Below are 19,844 nucleotides of genomic sequence, written 5' to 3' on the forward strand. Positions count from 1 at the left end.
TGGCAAACTTAAGATCAGTCTGGACTACACAAAAAGACATTTCAAATCCAAGGGCAGGGTTGTGTGGTTTAGTGGTAGAATGTTTGCCTACATGCACAAGACCCTGGGTTCAGTACCTAAGAACATGTACATGTGTGGGGCACACACACACACACACATGAGCAAATGAACATACACACATGCAAACATATGTTCATAAGGTGAAAAGTTCCTATGGTGTGGTGACCTTGTAGTCATGAAAACATTGTCATACATGTAATACTCATGTGTCCATAGTGGTGCTGGGGTAAACAAGGCTGCTATGCTGCCAATTGTATCAAAATATACATAAAATTATGTATGGTAAATATAATTCACAATAGCAATTGATCATGTTGTCAGTTTATGTATTTACTATACTTTATAACTCTTAACATACTATGTCTTTTATTTATTTATTTATTTATTTATTTATTTATTAAAGACTTGCTTATTCTTGGGCTGAAGGGTAGGGATGGCTCAACAGTTAAGAGCACTGGCTGTTCTTCTGAAAGACCCGGGTTCAATTCCCAGCACCCACATGGCAGCTCACAACTGTCTGTAACTCCAGTTCCAAGGGATCTGACACCCTCACACAAACACATATGCAGGCAGAACACCAATGTACATATAAAATACAAATAAATATTTTTTAAAAGATTTACTTATTTTATATATATGAGTGTTTTATACCTACATGTGTAGAGGTACATTCATGACTGGTGCCTGCAGAGGCCAGAAGAGGGCATCATATCCCCTGGAATTGGAGTTAAGGGTGGTTTTTAAGCCACCATGTGGGTTCTGGGAACAAACCACTCAGGTCTTTTGCAAGAACAAGTGCCCTTAACTGCTGAGCCGTCTCCCCAGCCTCCTATGCTTGTTTTTGTAAAAGTTCCAAACAGTATGCCATCTGACATTTGTAACAGCCCCAGACATTTCATGTTCAATAGATTTCTTGGTCTCATGAAAAATGTGAGCCCAATGTGGTAACACGGTTATTGGTAGCAAGACTGTATCAGAAAAAGAAAGTTGGATGTGGTGGCTCACACATGTAAACCATGTAAGTGTTCAGATGTGGATCTAGGTGGATGTCTGTTGCTCTGATAAAAGCAGCTTAGGGAAGGAAAGCGTTTATGTCAATTTACAGCCCATCATCAGGGAAAGCCAGGGCAGGAATATGGGGATAGGAACTGAAACAAAGACCATGGAGAGACATTAGCTACTGTCTCTCTTTCCATGGCTTGCTCAGCCTACTTTTGTATACAACCCAGGACGACCTCCCTAGGAATCCTACCACCCACGGTGGGCTTAACCCTCCTGTACCAATCATTCACCAAGAAAATACCCCCAAAGACATGCCTACAAGCCAATCTAACAGAGACATTTTTCTCAGTTGAAGTCACCTCTTCCTAGATGCCTGAAGCTTGTGTCAAGTCAATAAACAAACAAAACAAACCAGAGCTAGTTAGATATGCACTCTATAATATTCAAACAATGATTTAAAAAACCTAAATATTCATCTCTCAGAGCCATACCAAATGTTAAGTGATGTGTGGGAAGTCATGTGTATCTCATAATTTAGCTCATTTAAATTTTTTTTTTTCGAGACAGGGTTTCTCTGTGTAGCCCTGGCTGTCCTAGAACTCACTCTGTAGACCAGGCTGGTCTCGAATTTATAGAAACTTATCCGCCTTTGCCTCCAGAGTACTGGGATTAATTTTAAAAGGCATGCACCACCACCACCCAGCAGCTAATTTAATTTTTAATATCAGTTTTGGTTTTGATTTTCATTTTTTTTTCCTGATGGCTGAGAGGGGTACAAACTGAAACCTCTACATTAAAAAGCTATACTGTACATATTTCCAAAGTTATTGTCCTAGTAAATGTGGTCCTCTATCATTAGACAAGTGAATTGGAATAACCACCATGGGATTCTGAAGTACAGCGCTGTGAGGGTGTGATTATTTGATCATTGCTTCAGTTCATTGAGAAAAGAAATACACTAGGACATTACCATCAATGCATAGCTGTATTAGGCAGGGTTTGCTAGAGGAGCAGAACTGAGTGTGTGTGTGTGTGTGTGTGTGAGAGAGAGAGAGAGAGAGAGAGAGAGAGAGAGAGAGATTTATTAGAGAATGACTTACAGGGTGTGGTCCTGCTAGCCCAACAATAGCTGTCTCCCTCAAAAAGTCCGAGAATCCAACAGTGGTTGAATTCATGAGCCTGGATATCTCGGCTGATCTTCAGTACAGGTTGAAACAGAGAAAAAGTAAGCTCAAATGCGGGTAAGGGAGTGCCTCAGCAGCAGGAGATACAAACTTGCCAGCGAAGGTGGGCGTTCCAACCTCAAATGATCCAAACAAGAAAAAAAAAAAAAAAATCCCTTACAGATAGATATTCCCAGTTGCTTGGGATTTTAGTTAATTCCAGATGTAGTGAAAAATGACAACCAAGAATGGTCATCACAATCTCCATTACTCACACAGGGAAGTCCCTGCACCTCTCTTGGAGGTATTCCAAGGGTCTCTCTTAAGATAAGGTCCAATCTAGGTTTCTCTCTTGGAAGGTTTCTGGTGTTACATTGTTCACAAATGCGCAGGCACGAATGGCTACATCTTCTGCTTGAAAAGTTTTTTGCCAGTGACACCAGTTCTTGAGGAGGAACCCCATTTAAAGTTTACTAGTGCTACTGAGACAGATGGGAGGTACTCACCTCTCCCTTGAACACTGGGGCAGGAGTTCAGCACTTTTAAGCATTGTTAAATACTATCAACTACTGTGAGCTATTAGAATCATTAGTTTCTGAGCCTTTGTTAAGTCTTTACTGTAAACGCCCTTTCAATGCTTTCTGTGAATGGCTAAAACAGTCAAGAGCAGGCTTTTGACAGGCCCCTTCCTTTATGCCTGGTACCCTTGAATGGGGAGCTGTCAACCGTGCCGCCCTTTATTGGCAGCCTGGAGAGTCTGGACACTTTACAATTTCTCTGCGGTTATTTTGCCAGCTGCAGAGGATCGTTATAATGACAACTGAAGGACTCTGCTGGGAACTGCTCCAGACAGCCTTGGAGAGCAGAACTCCAAGCCAGGCAAAGCTTGGCGAATTCTAAGCAACCCTGCAGCCGTTTTCACCTAAGCCAGAAGGGAAGCACTTCCTCAGAACCGAGGCTTGTGCAAACACAGTTCTTCATTTGCTTGAAGGACTATGCCAGGATAGATGCAAATGTCACCCTTCATTTGTGTGTGAGTCTTCTGTGATGGGTGCACATGCCCTTGCCACACTCCCCTTGTGGTTTTGTACGCAGGCTGTGTGGCTCAGTCAGTTCTTCGGCTGGGAAACACCCTCCTGTGCTGCCCTCTGGTGTTAGAACATCAGAATAGTTTTTTTTCTCGGCAACTTTTGCTTATCATTAGGAGAGAGTGCCTAATGATAGTAACACAAGGACCACAGAAGCGGCAGGATGGCAGTGTTGGCAGCTGCAGCAGTAACAACAAGAACTCGGAAGCAACAGGGAGCAGAGGTAATGGAAGCAGAAAGAGTACAAGAAAAAGTGGAGAGACAGAAAGATGTATGAAAACCAAAGAAAGAGACACCATAGGCTTTGGTCACTGGAGTCGATCTGCTTCAAGGGCAAAGAGACACCCTAGAACTGAGAGATCTAACACTCGTCACTATCCAGGACTAAGAGTCCTGGCACTCTAGTCCCAAGACCTGTAATGCTAGCCAGTCAAAACTGAAGTCCATGTCACTGTAAATCAGGACCCCTTTGAGCTGTCAAACAACCCTTTCACCTTGGTAACCTAAGACCATCGGAAAATACAGGTATTTACATTATGATCCATAACCGTAGCAAAATTATAGTTATGAAATAAGAACAAAATAGTTTTGTGGTTGGCAAGTCACTGCAGCATGGGGAACTATATGAAAAGGTCACAGCATTAGGAAGGTTGAGAACCACTGTTGCAGAGCATGAGACAGCTCAAGGGCTGTCATGACAACAGACATCACCTGAGAGGCTGCTGGGGCACACTGCTGCCTCCGCTCGATGCTCCTGGAAGCCAAGGATCACAATAGAAATCAAATGTCAGTGCTTCTAGCAGTTCCGACTTGGGCATCAGGAACTACCCAGTCTAGTTACCAAAACCTGGAACAATAGGCCGCTAACTCTCAGGCTTGTAAAGGAACGTTTCACTGAAGCAGAAACAGGAGAAAGGATGTTCTTCTAAAGCAAGCACGGGAAAGGACATGTGACGAAATATTCTTAGCTAACAACACACATGTATTGGTCTGCCTTAGTTGAGCTGCATTTGTCGGGACTCCATAGAGAGAAATGCACCAAAAAACTTCTGGTGGTATACTATAGTTTGTTGCTGCTTCTGCAGACTCGGGCTGATTGGATGCACGAGAGCTGAGGCAAGCTCTGTGCTGAGGCAGGACGCGTGATGTTTGGATGGTGTAAACAGGAGTCCACAGAGTAATGAAGACAGAGCTTGGCTTGCTGGTACAGCTGGCTGGGCAACACTTGTGGGTCTTGCATCTTTGTTGATTTTTACTTCCCTGAGAAAGGCAGAGCCAAAATCTTCTCCTGGTTTTCCTACTGGTCCCTCCTGCTAACTAGAACCGAGGCTGAGGCCTAGCTGTCTCTCCTAGGTCCTGTCACCACTGTTACATACCCAACTCTACCAAACTGGACAGCTGGTATATTTGTGAAGTGTTTGCGAGTGGATCGAGCTGCCACTGCTGACCTGTGAACTGAACTGCTGGTTTCCAGACAACACAGAAGGGAGTTGCTCCAAAGAACTGTCCTAAACAGGTCCACTTCCTCCGTATCCTTTCTTTCCCACGACCTCTGATGGGTGGTGGGCTACAAGGGAGATTAAAGCATTGAAGAACCATCACTAAAAATAGGAGTTGATACACAGGGAAACCCTGTCTCAAAAAACAAAACAAAACAAAACAAAAAAAAGAATTTGAAATAATTAAAGTTGCAGCAAGTTGAAAAGGTTTTGAGAGACAAAGGTCTGCTAAAATATGGCAACTGATCTGCGGAAATCTGCAGTATTGCAAAGAACAACTAAGGTACAGTTGAAAGAATAGCTAAGCCTGACGTTCCGTACAGCTTCAGAGTAAGTGTCATGAATATAGGAGAGGGGCTTGGAACAGAGAGAAAGATATCAGTGAATGCTGATATGTGTATCTTTTTATTATTATTATTTTATTTATATGAGTACACTGTATATGTGTACTCTTCAGACTCACCAGAAGAGGGCATCGGACCCCATTACAGACGGTTGTGAGCCACCATGTGGTTGCTGGGAATTGAACTCAGGACCTCTGGAAGAGCAGTTAGTGCTCTTAACTGCTTGAGCCATCTCTCCAGCCCTGTGTATCTTTTAAACAGCAACAACTTTTGGCGTTGTTTCCAGTTACAAGGAACAATTTTGGAACGAATAAGTCAATTTCTGAGGGAATTAGATAAAAATAACCATAACCGCACCTGAATGCATAGATAAAAGCCACCCTCAGGAAACTAGGCAGTCAAAGCCTTGTGCTTCATGAGAAGAGCAGGAAAGTCCATGGCTAGGAAGAGACTGCCAGAGAACCAGAGGCAACAAGAACAAGAGAATTTTCCTTCAAGAACAGAGTCTAATCTAGGAACTTCCTCCTGTGGTCAGGAGTGGTAGCTTGGTAATATGATTAGTAGTAATTCGCTAGTAGCAGTTCACACATACTTGAGGTAGCACGGCTGAGGCTGTCTTGTTTACCCTTCTTTAGACAGGTGTCTTTATTGCTATTTTCCTGGCCTTGCACCAACAATGCATGGTGGGTGGGTTTATTAACGGTAGTAAGACAATCGCTGCAATCTGGCCCTTAGTTCAAAGGAAACTCAGTCAGATCAATTAGGAAAAATCAGGGTCTCTCTGGGGATGGGCGTAGACTTGGGATTGAACTCAGAGCCTCACACATGCAAGACAAGAGCTGTACCACCAAGCTGCTTTTCTGGATCTGCTTTCTAGATTGTTGAAACACATGCCATCATTGAAAGGATTTTTCTGCATCTCCCTTAAAGAAGGGTGAGTATTTCTGAGGGATGGGCCGGCTGTAGCACAGAGCCTTCCTCATCTATCAAAGCCACTCTTCCTGTTATGTTAGGCACAAGAAGACTTTCCATGAGGTCTCAATGTAGCTAAGTTTTATAACGACGTGATGTGTGCACTCTTTGGTGAAGATATGGCAGATCTCGAGACGAGAGGAGTAGAAGCTAAAACTGTGACAGTTAATTTTTCTTTTCTTTTCTTTTTTTTTTATATATATGCATTGGTGTTTTGTCTACACATATGTCTGGGTGAGAGTTGACATTAAGTTAACTATTACGTTAACATAGTTAAGACATTCCACATAGAGACTCCCTCGCTTTGCAGTGGGCGAAAGGAGGAAGTTGTAGAAGCACAGACGTAAATGCCATTCTTCTAGCACTTGGATTTCAGAAGTGAAACTGTCTGGCAGCAATGCCCATATTAGGAAATGGCTGGTTGTTAGATGGCTGCAGTGTTAAACTAAATAATTTGCCCCCTTTTATGATGTGTGTGAAGGGAATTAATCAGAATGATTTTTTAACAGTTCCTCTGTAACCACCCAATTCTCTTTCACATCAGATCTCAGTGTAGTTATAAGTTCATAGAAATCAAACTTCACAGTGAGTATGATTTACGTGTGTAAAACTAAATTGAAAAAGAATTAAATTAAAACTTGCCTTCAGCTAAGCAAACTGAAATCCCAGTTCAGTTTTGTTTTTTTTTTTAAAACTTGGACTTCTGACTCAGGTTCCCAAATGAGCTTATCCGTTTCTCTCTGGAATTGGGTTAAAAGTCTGTATTGTTGATTTGTGTGAACCTTATTCAATATGTCTTCTTTCCGTAGAACAGCAAGCAAAGGCCCGGAGGACAGACAACTTTTTAATTTCTGTGGTATTGAATAAATTTTATTTTAATAGGATTTTAGTGGCTCAAGATCAAAAACACAAGCTCATGCTGGTGAGAATGGGGAGCAAAGGGAACACTCCTCCATTGCTGGTACAAACTTGTGTAGCCACTTGGAAATCAGTATGGTGGTTTCTCAGAAAACTGGGAATTGATGTACCTCAAGCCACAGCTAATCACTCCTGGGCAGGAGGTAGCTCAGACCCAGAAAGACAAACATGACTGGCCCAATTGTCATCAGAGAGGCCTCATCCAGCAACTGATGGAAACAGATGCAGAGACCCACAGCCAAACATTAGGCAGAGATTGGGGAATCCTACAAAGATTGGGGAAGATGAGGGAAAAAGGACTGTAGGAGCCAGAGGGGTTAAGGACACCACAAGAAAACCCACAAAAATCAACTTGGCTCACAGAGACTGAACCAACAACCAGAGAGCCTGCATGGAACTGCCCTAGGCCTATGTTATAGCTGCGTAACTTGGTTTTCTTATGGGACTCCTAACGCTGAGATAGCAGAGGCTATCTCTGACTGTTTTACTGACTTTTGGGATGTTTCTCATCCTGGATTGCCTCTTCCAGTCTTAATAGGAAGGGAGGTGGCAAGTCTTACTGCAACCTGATATGGCATGCTTAGTTGATATCCCTGGGAGGTCTGCCCTTTTCTGAGGAGAAACAAAGGAGGAATGGATGGGGGTGGGGAAGAGTGCAGAAGAGAAGTGAGGGGGAGAGACTAGGAGGAGAGGAGACAGAGGAAACTGCAGTTGAGATGTAAAAAAAAAAAAAAAAAAAAAAAAAAAAAAAAAAAAAAAACCCAAAAACAAACAAAACAAAAAAAACTTTTAAAAATTAAAAAAAAATTGTATTGTTCATATTATGTGTAGCTTCCTTTAGCAAAACCCTAGGAATAAAACAGCATTAATTTTGCAAAAGGTGCATATGTGCTGTGTACAATAATGGAGACAATGAATTAGTCCACAGAAGCACAGCAAACCAAAGCAAGCCCTTCCATTCTGTAATTGGGGGGGGGGGTCTTTCCACTGAACTTTCTACATAGTAACCTGCACTCTCTGATATCAGGGTTCTAAAACATCCACCTCAGGAGCATTGTGATTTTTGAGATTAGCCTGGGCTACCTAATGAGATTATGTTTCAAAAACCACATTATGGGCCAGAGAGCTGACTCAGCAGTTAAACCCTAGCTGCCCTTCCAAATTCCCAGCACCCACATGGCAGCTCACAGATGCACACACATACCATTTAGTGTTGGTTCTTGAAAATAAAGATTTCTTGTTTTAAAGACTTGTTTTTATTAATTTTGTGTAGGGGTGGGTGGGTGTGCACGTAGGTATGTGTACATGCGTGCAGATGCCCATGGCTCTGACCTTGGATCCCCTGGAGCTGGACTTATAGACAGTTATGAGGCACCACGTGGTCACTGGGAATTGAATTTCTGATCCTCTAGAAGAGCACCAAGTCCTCTTAACCTCTCAGCCATCTCTCTATCTTTGAAAATAAAAAGATATGGTGACCGGAAAGCTCAAGCCCATGTAGGTATCTGTGGACACAGTTACACCAGTTGGTTAAACCCGAGATAGTCCCACCCAACCAGTCAGCCTCACTGCCAGGCTGCCCTCAGTGAATACCTCTTCCCTTTACCCTCAATAACAAACACTTCATTGGCCTCCGTTTTTACCAGGGCTCCATTGGTTTGGAGGGACAGTTCTATAACCAGCTATTCTGTTCTAGGACAGATGGTTTGAATTGCTTCCTAGTTCCTTTTGGCTCTGACAATCTGTGGGACCACCTTGCTCCAGGCAACACGGAAATCTAGATGAATGTTACAAAGACAGCTTTCAATTAAATATCAAGGAAAGCGAAACAATACGTTGTCACTATAAAAAAAAATTTTTTTTATCCCATTTTATTTACTTATTTGAAAGTGAAGCTGTGGTTCACCTCTTACTTGTGGAGTTCAGAAGACAACCTGCACGAGTTGGTTCTCTCCTTCTACAATATGGGTTCCGGAGATCAAATTCAGGTCATCAGGCTTGACAACAAAAGTCTTTACTGGCTGGGCCATTTCTCCAGCCCTAACACAGCACAATGTTTTAAAGGAAGGCTGTTTCGTGTTAGGATTTGCCTTTCATTTGTCCTGTAGGTCTGACTTTTTCTATTCCCAGATAGAAGAGAATAAGGTCAAACTCCATCAGAATGTTGGCAAACCTCAGACTAAAGCTTGGAAAGGACCTTGGCAGGGAAGAATGTGCTGGGGGTGGGGGTGGGGGTTGCTTGTTTGCTCATGCTCAGGGTTCATCACGGACATCAGGACCATCACTAACACACACACATACAAACACACACACACACACACACACACACACACACACACACGCGCATGCACGCACTTTTGAAACAGGGTCTCATTCTGTACCCTAACAAAGCTGGACTGGAAGTTACTATGTAGCACACCCAAGCCTCAAACTCATAGCAATTCCCTTGCCTTAGCTTCTTAAGCCCCTAAGCCTGACGGGAGTTGTCACTTGGAAACACTTTTCAAAGGTTAGCTTTGGCTCTCAGTAGGCACCAGTATTTTCCCAAAACTGATTGGCTAATGCCTGCATTATCACACAGGCAGATCACCAGACACCAAATACCAAATGTCTAATTTAAAGTCCAAACAGTTCTTTGAAAGAGAAGACTCCAAGAGAAGGCCTGATGGGACATCCCCTTCCTGTAGGGTGACATTTTGGAAGCCCACTGAAGCTGCATTTAATATTATTGAGACTCCACCCCACACAAGGATGCCTTCCTTGCTGAATGTGTTAACTTGATACAAACTTTCAGGAACCCCTAGTCACATTCTTTCTCTGCACAGGTTACTATTAATACTACTTACTCAACAGAGGCTTAACACATGCCAGCAGAGGCTCCTGAGGGCATCCCTTGATCTCATGACCGGAGGAAACCTTTATACTTTACTTATCGTTTTAAGTTTCCATGATGGTTAAAGGTCCAGCAACTTCGCAACAGTCTTTTCCAGTCTCATCAGGGCAATTAATCCCAGAAATATCCTTTGAGGACCAACTCAAACTGAAGAGGCAATAACTATTCATTTCAAAGGCAACGCATTGTGTATGTCTCTTTGTTTCTTAGTTCTCTAATTGTTTCTTGACTACGTCAATGAAGACGGCAGAAGGCAATCGCTGGGTGAACGGAAAGAGGTGGGTTTTCCAGGTCCCAGGAGAAAGAGAAGGGAAAGAAATAGAGAAGGGTTTTTCGGCCAGGCTTTGGAGAGAGGAGCACGAGCCATGTAAGGTCTGGGGGCTACTAGAACCGGTGGTGCCCCCCCCCCCGCCCCCACCACTGGCAGAATTCTAACAGGATAGTTGATGAGTTTAGAGCAATAGATTCTTCGCACAGCAGTTGTGTTATCTGGCTGGTTTTAAAATAATAAAACTGTCTGGCATTTTCTATCTGCTACGATTCAGGTGGGCAGGAGAGAGGGCACAGCCACGGGGCAGTCGTTAGAGGTTTGGCGGAGCCAGCCCCGTGAAGGGTTGCAGGAGCTATTGCAACACCCAGGGGTCAGAGAACCAGCTGACCATTGGTGAAGCCATGTCGTGTGTGGGACTAGAGGCAGCTTGTTCTCGGAGCCAAGCTGAGAGCGCGGTAATAGCATGGCTTTTTAAAACTACATGCTAGTCCGGGCAGTGGTCACGCTAGCCTTTAATCCCAGCACTTGGGAGGCAGAGGCAAGTGGATTTCTGAGTTCGAGGCCAGCCTGGTCTACAGAGTGAGTACAAGACAGCCAAGGCTATACAGAGAAACCCTTTAAAAAAAAAAAAAAAAAAAAAAAAAAAACCTACATGCTACAGGTCCCCAAATTAACACCCACTCATATTGTACTTTTGTCTTAACTACTGCACTAGGACAGTAGATCTAATAACTAGATGGTTACTAAGTGTGCAACGTGGATACTCTTTTAACAAAAGAGATGATTCCTATCCTGGATAGGAAGGGGCAAGATCCTGCAAGAACTCATGTCATTCAAACGAATAGTGTAAAACCTCCATTTCTAAAATTTCCCCTTTATAATTTTGGGTCCAGACTGATTGGTAACAACTAAAACTATGGGCTGAAGAGATGGCTCGGCAGTTAAGATGGTTGCTCTTCCAGAGGTCCTGAGTTCAATTCCCAGCAACCACATTGTGACTCACAGCTGTCTGATGCCCTCTTTTGGTGGGTCTGAAGACATTGACATATACATAAAATATATAAAATCTTAAAAAAAAAAAAAAACCCACACAAATAAAACCACAAATATGAAAGTCACAGATGAAAAGAACAGCTGTAATAAAATCAATGAAAATTATTCAACTGACATGTGAGAGACACGATGTGTAAAATTTTCCTTCGTATGTAACCACTATGCTTTTTTTTTTTTTTCCAAATAGATAGAACTGTAATTAGATTGGATGGGAGGCAGTCTGAGAATGGAGTCCTATAAGGGAATTTCTGAGTTCTTGTTTTAAAAAAAAAAAATGCAAGAAAACAAGGGTCTTGTGATCTCAGTTTCTTCAGAAACACGGAATTATTTTGGGGATGTGTTTTAGTGCTGATCCCAGATGTAATGGGTAAGAGTAAGTTTACTTCAGTTTATTCATTAAGACAAGCTATTGTTATTTGCTTACATGCCTCTGTGGAAAAACGTGGTTTTGCCTTGTGTAGTTTATCCTTGTAATTATACTCTCAGTGGAGTTTCTTAAGCCTCGGGGTGTAAACTGTCTGATGCTCTGAATAAAGATAGCTTATTGTGTGAGACTTTAGTCTGCCTCATTTTCTAGGCTCCATTCTCTCAAGTTCCACAGCCTTTAGAGTGGCAAACAGAAGGGAAAAAATTGAACATTTAATGGGGGAAATTAATGTTACTGGGCCAAAGGTATGAGCGTGAAAGGATGTCAGCCGCTCAGTTCCTTCAGTGTTTAAGGAGTTCCAAGAAGTGAATCAACCATCTATCTTGACCAATTTTTTTCTTTGCTGCAGAATGACCCATCTCAAAAGGTTCTGGTTTAATCATAAGACAATAAATGGCTTTTATGAGGCTGGAGAGATGGCTCAGCGGTAAAGAGGTCCTGAGTTCAATTCCCAGTAACCACATGGTGGCTCACAACCATTTTAATGAATCTGATGCCCTCTTCTGGTGTGTCTGAAGACAGTGACAGTATACTCATATACATAAAATGAATAAAATCTAAAATAAATAAATAAATAAGTAAATAAATAAATAAATGGCTTTTACGTTTTCATTAGCCTGGGAGTTTGGTGGGGAATTCTGGTCTCAGCTCAATCAAGCCTAGATGGTCTAGAACGGCATAACTCTTGTGTCTAGAGGTTTGCAAGCCATTTGTTCTAAGGGACCACACTTGATTATCAGCAACTAATTAATATCAAATGGAGTTATATTCTTGTATTTGTCAGTTGGAAGTTATATGACAGTAGGAAAATGCCCAGTAACATGAAAGGGTTAGCTTCTGTTATCATGGTTCAAGCATCTTTTCACATCACATTTGTTAATACCCATTTAATGTGAATACACTTTCACTTTCTTCACACACACCAGAAGAGGGCATCAGATCCCATTACAGATGGTTGTGAGCCACCATGTGGTTGCTGGGAATTGAACTCAGGACCTCTGGAAGTGCAGTCAGTGCTCTTAACCACTGAGCCATCTCTCCAGCCCTTCTCCCCTATTTCTAAGAGAGGGAAAAAGAACACTTTTCTGTCTCAGCTGCAATAGAGAAGTTTTAATCCAGCAAACAGGACTAAGTCTGTGTGATCCAGATGGAATACAGACAAACCCTTAGCACACAACTTTAATCCCTCTGGCTGGAATCTTTTAGTACACACCTTTAATCCCAAACAGTGATGTTTAATTGAGGGGCAGACAAAATAAGTCTGAGAAAGATTTGACAGAGTGAATCAGAGTTAGGATAGGACCAACTTTCAGGAGGAAAGCTATTTAAGAGCAGAAGAGAGAGAGAGAGAGAGAGAGAGAGAGAGAGAGAGAGAGAGAGAGAAAGAAGAAGAAGGAGGAGGAGGAGGAAGAGGAAGAGGAAGAGGAGGAGGAAGAGGAAGAGGAAGAAGAGGAGGAAGAGGAAGAGGAAGAGGAGGAGGAGGAAGAGGAGGAAGAGGAGGAAGAGGAGGAAGAGGATGAGGAGGAGGAGGAGGAGGAAGAGGAGGAAGAGGAGGAGGAGGAAGAAGGGAGGGAGGTAAGGAGGGAGGGAGGGAAGAAGGGAGGGAAGGGGGGAGAGAGAGAGGGGAGGGAGGAGAAGGAGAGGGAGCGATCAGATCATTGAGTTGGGAGCTGAGGAAATGGGGAGCCAGTGCAATGAATGCAGTGCAGTGGAGCTGAGCTCTTTTGTGAGTTCATGCAGTAGAACATGCAGAGGCAGTGGAAGCTAGAGAATGAGAAGGAGCCAGATGATTAGAACAAATTGCCAGAGTTAGTTTGAGGCCAAGTAGAGCAATTCATCGAGAAGCTGAGAGAAGCCAGATTGAATCAGCCAGCTTGGAGAGGAGTTTTGAGCCAGAACAGATGATTTGAACCAGTCACCCAGAGTTCAGAACTAGAAATGGTGAGCATATTCAGCAGTAAGCCTCTGAGGCGACAATTATTACATCAGGCAAATAAAGGTTACATTTACAAGGTAGTCACATCATCCAGGTTGCTTTGGGAGTCCACTACTATAACCTGAAGAGGAGCTAAAATCAAAAGGATCGGCAAGACATTAGATCTTCCTAGGGTCCTGCAGACTATGTGATGGAATCTAAGTCTTCAGCTCGAGAGCAATGGGAAGCCATAAGATGCTTTAGAAGGAAAAAGATCAAGCATTTTGGTTGAGAAGACAACAGCAATACTTCTAGTTTTTTTGTTTTGTTTGTTTTGTTTTTTGTTTTTGTTTTTTAACTTTCTATTGATTCCTTGTTGAGTTTCATGTCATGAACCCCAGTCCGGTTCATCTCCCCATTGCCTCATATCCACCCTTCACCCTTGTAACCTTCCACCCCCACAATAAAAACACACAAAACAAATAAAACCTCCCAGAATAAATTAATAAAAGTAAAAACAAAGTACAGAGAGCGTCTCATTGTGGAAGCTATAGTATGTCACAGTGTGTCCCACAGTAAACTTCTGTCCACACATCTTCACTTACAAATGTTCATTTCAGACAATCATTGGTCTGGTTTGAGATTTCTTTCTTTTCTTTCTTTTTTTTTTTTTTTTTTGTTTTTTTTTTGTTTTTTGTTTTTTTTTGTTGTTGTTGTTTTTGTTTTGTTTTTCGAGACAGGATTTCTCTGTGTAGCCCTGGCTGTCCTGGAACTCACTCTGTAGACCAGGCTGGCCTTGAACTAAGAAATCCGCCTGCCTCTGCCTCCCAAGTGCTGGGACTAAAGTCGTGCACCACCACCGCCCGGCTGGTTCGAGATTTCTAGCTTCTATGACACCATCAACACTGGATTCTCTCCAAGACTCCTCTTGGTTATCCTGTTGTTGCCCTGTGTCATGGAGGTCCTGAAGTTTTGGATCAGTAGGACTGGCCCTTTCATGAGCCCCAACCGTTCACAGATTGTTGGGGTCCAGGAGTCACCCCACAAACTACGCAAACACCAATCTCAGTCAGATAGGAATAGTTTATTGAAAGAACACCCTAAGAGTGATTGATCAGGGCCATAGCTCAGAATTCAGGGCTTGAGGCTATGACCCAGAACAGTTTTCTATGTCAGCTTCTAAAGGCTAAAACCACAATGAGCTCATACACAGGTGCTGGAAGTTCTGCCCAGAAGCCAAGCCATTCTAGACATAACAGCTCATATTGACCTTTATTTTTTTGTTGTTGTTTGTTTTTTGTTTTGTTTGTTTTGTTTGTTTGTTTTTTTTTTGAGACAGGGTTTCTCTGTGTAGCTCTGGCTGTCCTGGAACTCACTCTGTAGACCAGGCTGGCCTTGAACTAAGAAATCTGCCTGCCTCTGCCTCCCAAGTGCTGGGACTAAAGTCGTGCACCACCACCGCCCGGCTCATATTGACCTTTAATTCGAGGGGTCCTACATAAAGCTTTGTGGGATTTCCTGAGATTAACAAACCTCATAGAGAACATAACAGTGTATGCATGCGGTCAACATGACCCTACTCTGAGTCAATTTATATTTCCGTGTCAATGACTAGCAGGGATATTACAGCAACAATATGAAATAGCTGGCGGGCACGGAACAAAATGGCTACAGCTATGCTGGGGGGGGGGGGGGGGGAGGCCTCAACAGATAATATATTTTGGAGCATGCCAATTCATAGGTCTGGATCTGGGCCTGGGTGGTAGCTGCACTGATCAGCCTACCAGGCCTCCCTTATCCTCACCACCAAGGTGAGCTCCCAGGCTCTGCTCCAGCTAGGCCACCCAGTAGTGCCATCAGCAGGAGACAGGGCCAGCTCGCCTGCACTCATGCCTCCAGAGCCAGCTCCACTGTGCTACCTAGTCAAGGCAGGAAGTCCAGGCTCCCAAGTAAGTGCTGCAGCCTGCAAGGGGCTGAGACTGTTCCCTCACTCTCACATCCTCTGGGGTGGCTCACGAGTGCCTTTGCCACCAGGGTCATCTCCACTGTGTTGCCAAGGTAAGGTGCAAGGCCCGCTCTCCAGAGTGCTCCTGCTAGTGAGGGGCAGGGATAACTCTCCTTCTTCCATGTGCTTGAGGCCAGCTCTCCTGATTACCACAGGTGTGGGGTGGCATCACCACCAGCCCTCCCTACCCCGACCCTACTCCACTCCACCCTCACACCAGGTCACAGCAGACAAGTGGCAGGGCCAGGTTCCCTTTGATCATGCCCTCAGGGCTGGCTCACCTGTGCCCCCATGTGACCAGGGACAGCACTACTCTGTTGTCCAAGTGAGGTGCAGTGCCTGATCTCCCCGGGGCTGCAGCTGGTAAAGGGCAGGGATAGTTCTCTGCATTCATGACCCTGTGGGCAGTGGGAAGGGGAGGGACATCACCTCTGTGACTGTGCCACTCCAAGGCAGATGAAAGGTGAGGCCAGCTCTCCCACACTCACGCCCTCAGGGCTAGCTCACCCACACTCAGGACCGGCTCCATTGTGCTGCCTGGGCAAGGCCCAAGCCCACTTTCCTGAGTGCTGGCGCTCCCTAGTGAGAGGTAGGACAGGGGTCTCCAGAGCACTGTAGCCAGTGATGGGTGATATCAGCTTTTTACAGCCCCTGGACATCCACACCCCCAACCAGGGACGTCCTCATGTTGTCTAGTGATAATATGAGCCACAGACACTAACACTGACCCCTGCTACTGTGTAGTAGCCTTGGATCTAGACGTGGCCCTCAGTGGCAGTTGGAGCTGGAACCTCACCACGACCCCAGGTGGCAGGGCTAGCCACTCACAACAGGCTCCTCCTCTCCACCCTTAAGTCTCCAGCTTCATCTCTCCTCTCAATGCTCAGGCTGCTTCTCTCTCTCTCTCTCTCTCTCTCTCTCTCTCTCTCTCTCTCTCTCTCCTGTCTGACTACCACACACTCAAACACTGTGGTGGCTCCCACTGCAGGCTGGTCACGCGGCTGGTGAGCCCCTTCAGTGACATTCTCCATCCTCTGTGAGTGTCTATGGCCTGCCTATGCCATGGCTAGAGGGCAGGTCTGTAGGTGGCATGGTGGTCCGGAGGTCTCTGCCAGGATATGCTTGTAGTGAGAAATTTTCCCTGATTGTTGGGGGGAGCTAAGGTGGGAGGAGTAAGGAGAGTAAGAGGAGGAGGAAGGAGAATAAGAGGAGGAGGAAGGAGAGTAAGAGGAGGAGGAAGGAGAGTAAGAGGAGGAATAAGGAGAGTAAGAGAAGAAGGAAGGAGGAGGAGCTGGAAGGGGACAGTTGTAGGCACCATGGATGACCATGCATGTACCAAGAGCAGTCCTGGGTAACAACTTATATCTAGGTTAGTTAATTGGGAAACACCTCCAATTGTGTGGGCATCTTGTTATTGAGCATTACCAAACATATAAAGCCTTTGGATAAGGAGACCACATGGAAGATTGGCAGAGCCATCTCCCATGCTGCCGTCTTGTGGGTGCCAGGGCCGGTGGCCATTTTGAGCTATGGCATGCGAGTGGCCTCTGGCCGCTTCCAGCTGGGGAGAGCTTGGCTTCAGGCCGTGGCACATGGCGGCCTGAGCTAAGCAGAGCTGCCGCCACATAGATAGTCAGCCAGTCCATCAGCCTTCTTTAAATACACAACATATGCTGTGTGGTGATAGGCAGGGCCCTGTGTGTCTGTGGCCTACCTGTGCTGTGGGGCAGAGAGCAGGCCTGTGGATGGTTTTCCCTACCCATACCGTGTGGCATGACTGAACACAGGTCTGTCTTCCTCCTCTCACGCTGTGCTGCTTGTATTTGGTTTGATTTTTATGATTCCTAGGCAAAACCCAGCTTTGGCCACCAAGCTAGGCCATCAAACTAGGATGAACCACACCACCACCCAAAGTGCTTCTTCGCCCATTGCCAGAGGAGAAGACGTTTAAGTTTTGGCAGGAAGAATAATGAAATATAATGCTTTAATCACAGAGTGTTAGGTTAAGGAAAAGGCTTTTTTTTTTTTTTTTTTTAAGTGGACACAGTTTTTTTTTTTAATGTATTCCTGTAAGTTCATGAACTGGACATTGATCATCAATGCAATTGTGTTAGTAGGTGAGGATATTACATCATGATGGCTCTGCCTCTGTGAACAGATTAATGTTACTGCATTGAAAGAATAGGTAGGAGCTGGGCAGTGGTGGCGCACGCCTTTAATCCCAGCACTTGGGAGGCAGAGGCAGGTGGATTTCTGAGTTCGAGGCCAGCCTGGTCTACAGAGTGAGTTCCAGGACAGCCAGGGCTACACAGAGAAACCTTGTCTAAAAAAAAAAGAAAGAAAGAAAGAAAGAAAGAAAGAAAGAAAGAAAGAAAGAAAGAAAGAGAGAATAGGTAGGCTTCTTACAGAACCACGTTTGTGCCTTTCTTGCTTTTTTTTGCTCTTCTTTTTACCACGGGATAATGAAGCATGAAGGCCCTAGAAAGGACCGGTCAATCTTAAGATGTCTTCACATGTGTACATACACAAATATATGTGGAGGTCAGAAGACAACCTCAGGTATCCTTTTCCCTCTGTGCTCTCCATCTTGTTTTTGGATCTAGGGTCTCTCACTGGCTGGGGACTAGAATTTGGCTTAGGTTCACTGGCCCACAGCCCCTGGGATGTACGTATCTCTCCTCTCCAGCACTATGATTACAGGCACACACCACTGTTCCTAGCCTTCCCCTGACCCCCATGGGTTCTGGAAATGGAACTAAGGTTCTGCTTGTGCACCAAGGACTTTAAAGATAGCACTTAGCTATTTTCCCAGCACCCTGTGTATTTTCTTTGTTGTTTGTGGTTTTGGTTTTTCAAGACAGGGTTTCTCTGTGTAGCTCTGGCTGTCCTGGAACTCACTCTGTAGACCAGGCTGCTATCAAACTCACAGAGATTTACCTGTCACTTCCTCCTGAGTGCTGGGATTAAAAGCACGGGCCAACAATTAAACTGCCTGGCAGTTTGTTGTTTTTTAGTGAAGCACCCAGCCTCGGGGATTCTGTTACAAAGCAGAGTAAGGGGCTGGAAGTAAAGTTTAGAAGCAAAATGTTTGCCTTGCAAGGATGAGGCCTAGGTTCAATCCTCAAGACAAAAACAAAGCAAAACAAGATATACTAAGAAAGTGGGTGACACATTAATTTGTTTGAATATTGAAAGATCCAATATTGTAAGAGGCTAAAGGGAGGTTTCTGCGAATTAAGAAGAGGAACTTAAGACTATACAAAAACATTTTGCTTTGAAGAAGGAGAAGGAGGAGAAAGAGAAGAAGTAGAAAACAAAACAAACTTCAGACTGGAGATGGGTTGACAGTCTGTGCAAGCATGGGGCCTGGAGTCCAAATTCATAAAAGCTCAGTGCTGTGACACGGCAGAGGCAGGAAGCTCTCTGGGGCTTGCTGGCCACCAGCCTACTTGCAGATTCAGTGAAAGACTCTGTCTCAAGGCAATAAGGCAGAGAAGGATAAAACATCACATCCAAGGTCCTCTTTCTGGCCTCCATGCATATAATATTCCCCCAACACAAAATTAAAAACCCTAACAACTAAAACGTTTTCCTTTTTGTTACTCTTTTTAATCACCTCTCCAGATTTTTCTACTTTCAAGGGTCTAATTTTGTGATTGACTTGTTTCACTCATCAGAATGTCTTTATTATGTTGTAATACCTAATGCCAAGTTGTTACATATATCAATTCAGCATTCCTTTTTCTTGCTAATCATAGATCTGGTAACATCCCTCAGGTGCACGGTGCAGTTCTACCAGTTAGTTAGTTGGGCTCCAAACCTGATATCTTTCTTGACTCTCCTCTAACCTACACAATCAGAATACCAGCAAAATCCTGGCGGCTTTACTTTCAAAATAGACCTGAAATCTGACCTCTTCTCACCATCTCTAATGACATCATCTATTTCAAGACACCATCATCTTTCTTTAGGATTATTGCTTTTATTTCTCTCTCTCTCTCTCTAGCCTTATACTCTATTCTCTGTGCCACAGCCATAGTGGTTCTTTTAGAGATTGAAATAAGATCAAATGACCTTTTGGTTCAAAACTTAGTAGAGACTGGCAAATTGTTTCTATAGGCTATAATAGTCTGCATGGTTGAATCTCTGGCTTCTATCTTATGGAATCTCTACTACTTACCTCTCGGCCATAAAAGTCTGTTTGCTATGAGTTTGTGTTTCCTTGTTATTCTTA

Source organism: Arvicanthis niloticus, chromosome 26 (genome assembly GCF_011762505.2).
Source record: "Arvicanthis niloticus isolate mArvNil1 chromosome 26, mArvNil1.pat.X, whole genome shotgun sequence".
Classification (NCBI taxonomy): domain Eukaryota; kingdom Metazoa; phylum Chordata; class Mammalia; order Rodentia; family Muridae; genus Arvicanthis; species Arvicanthis niloticus.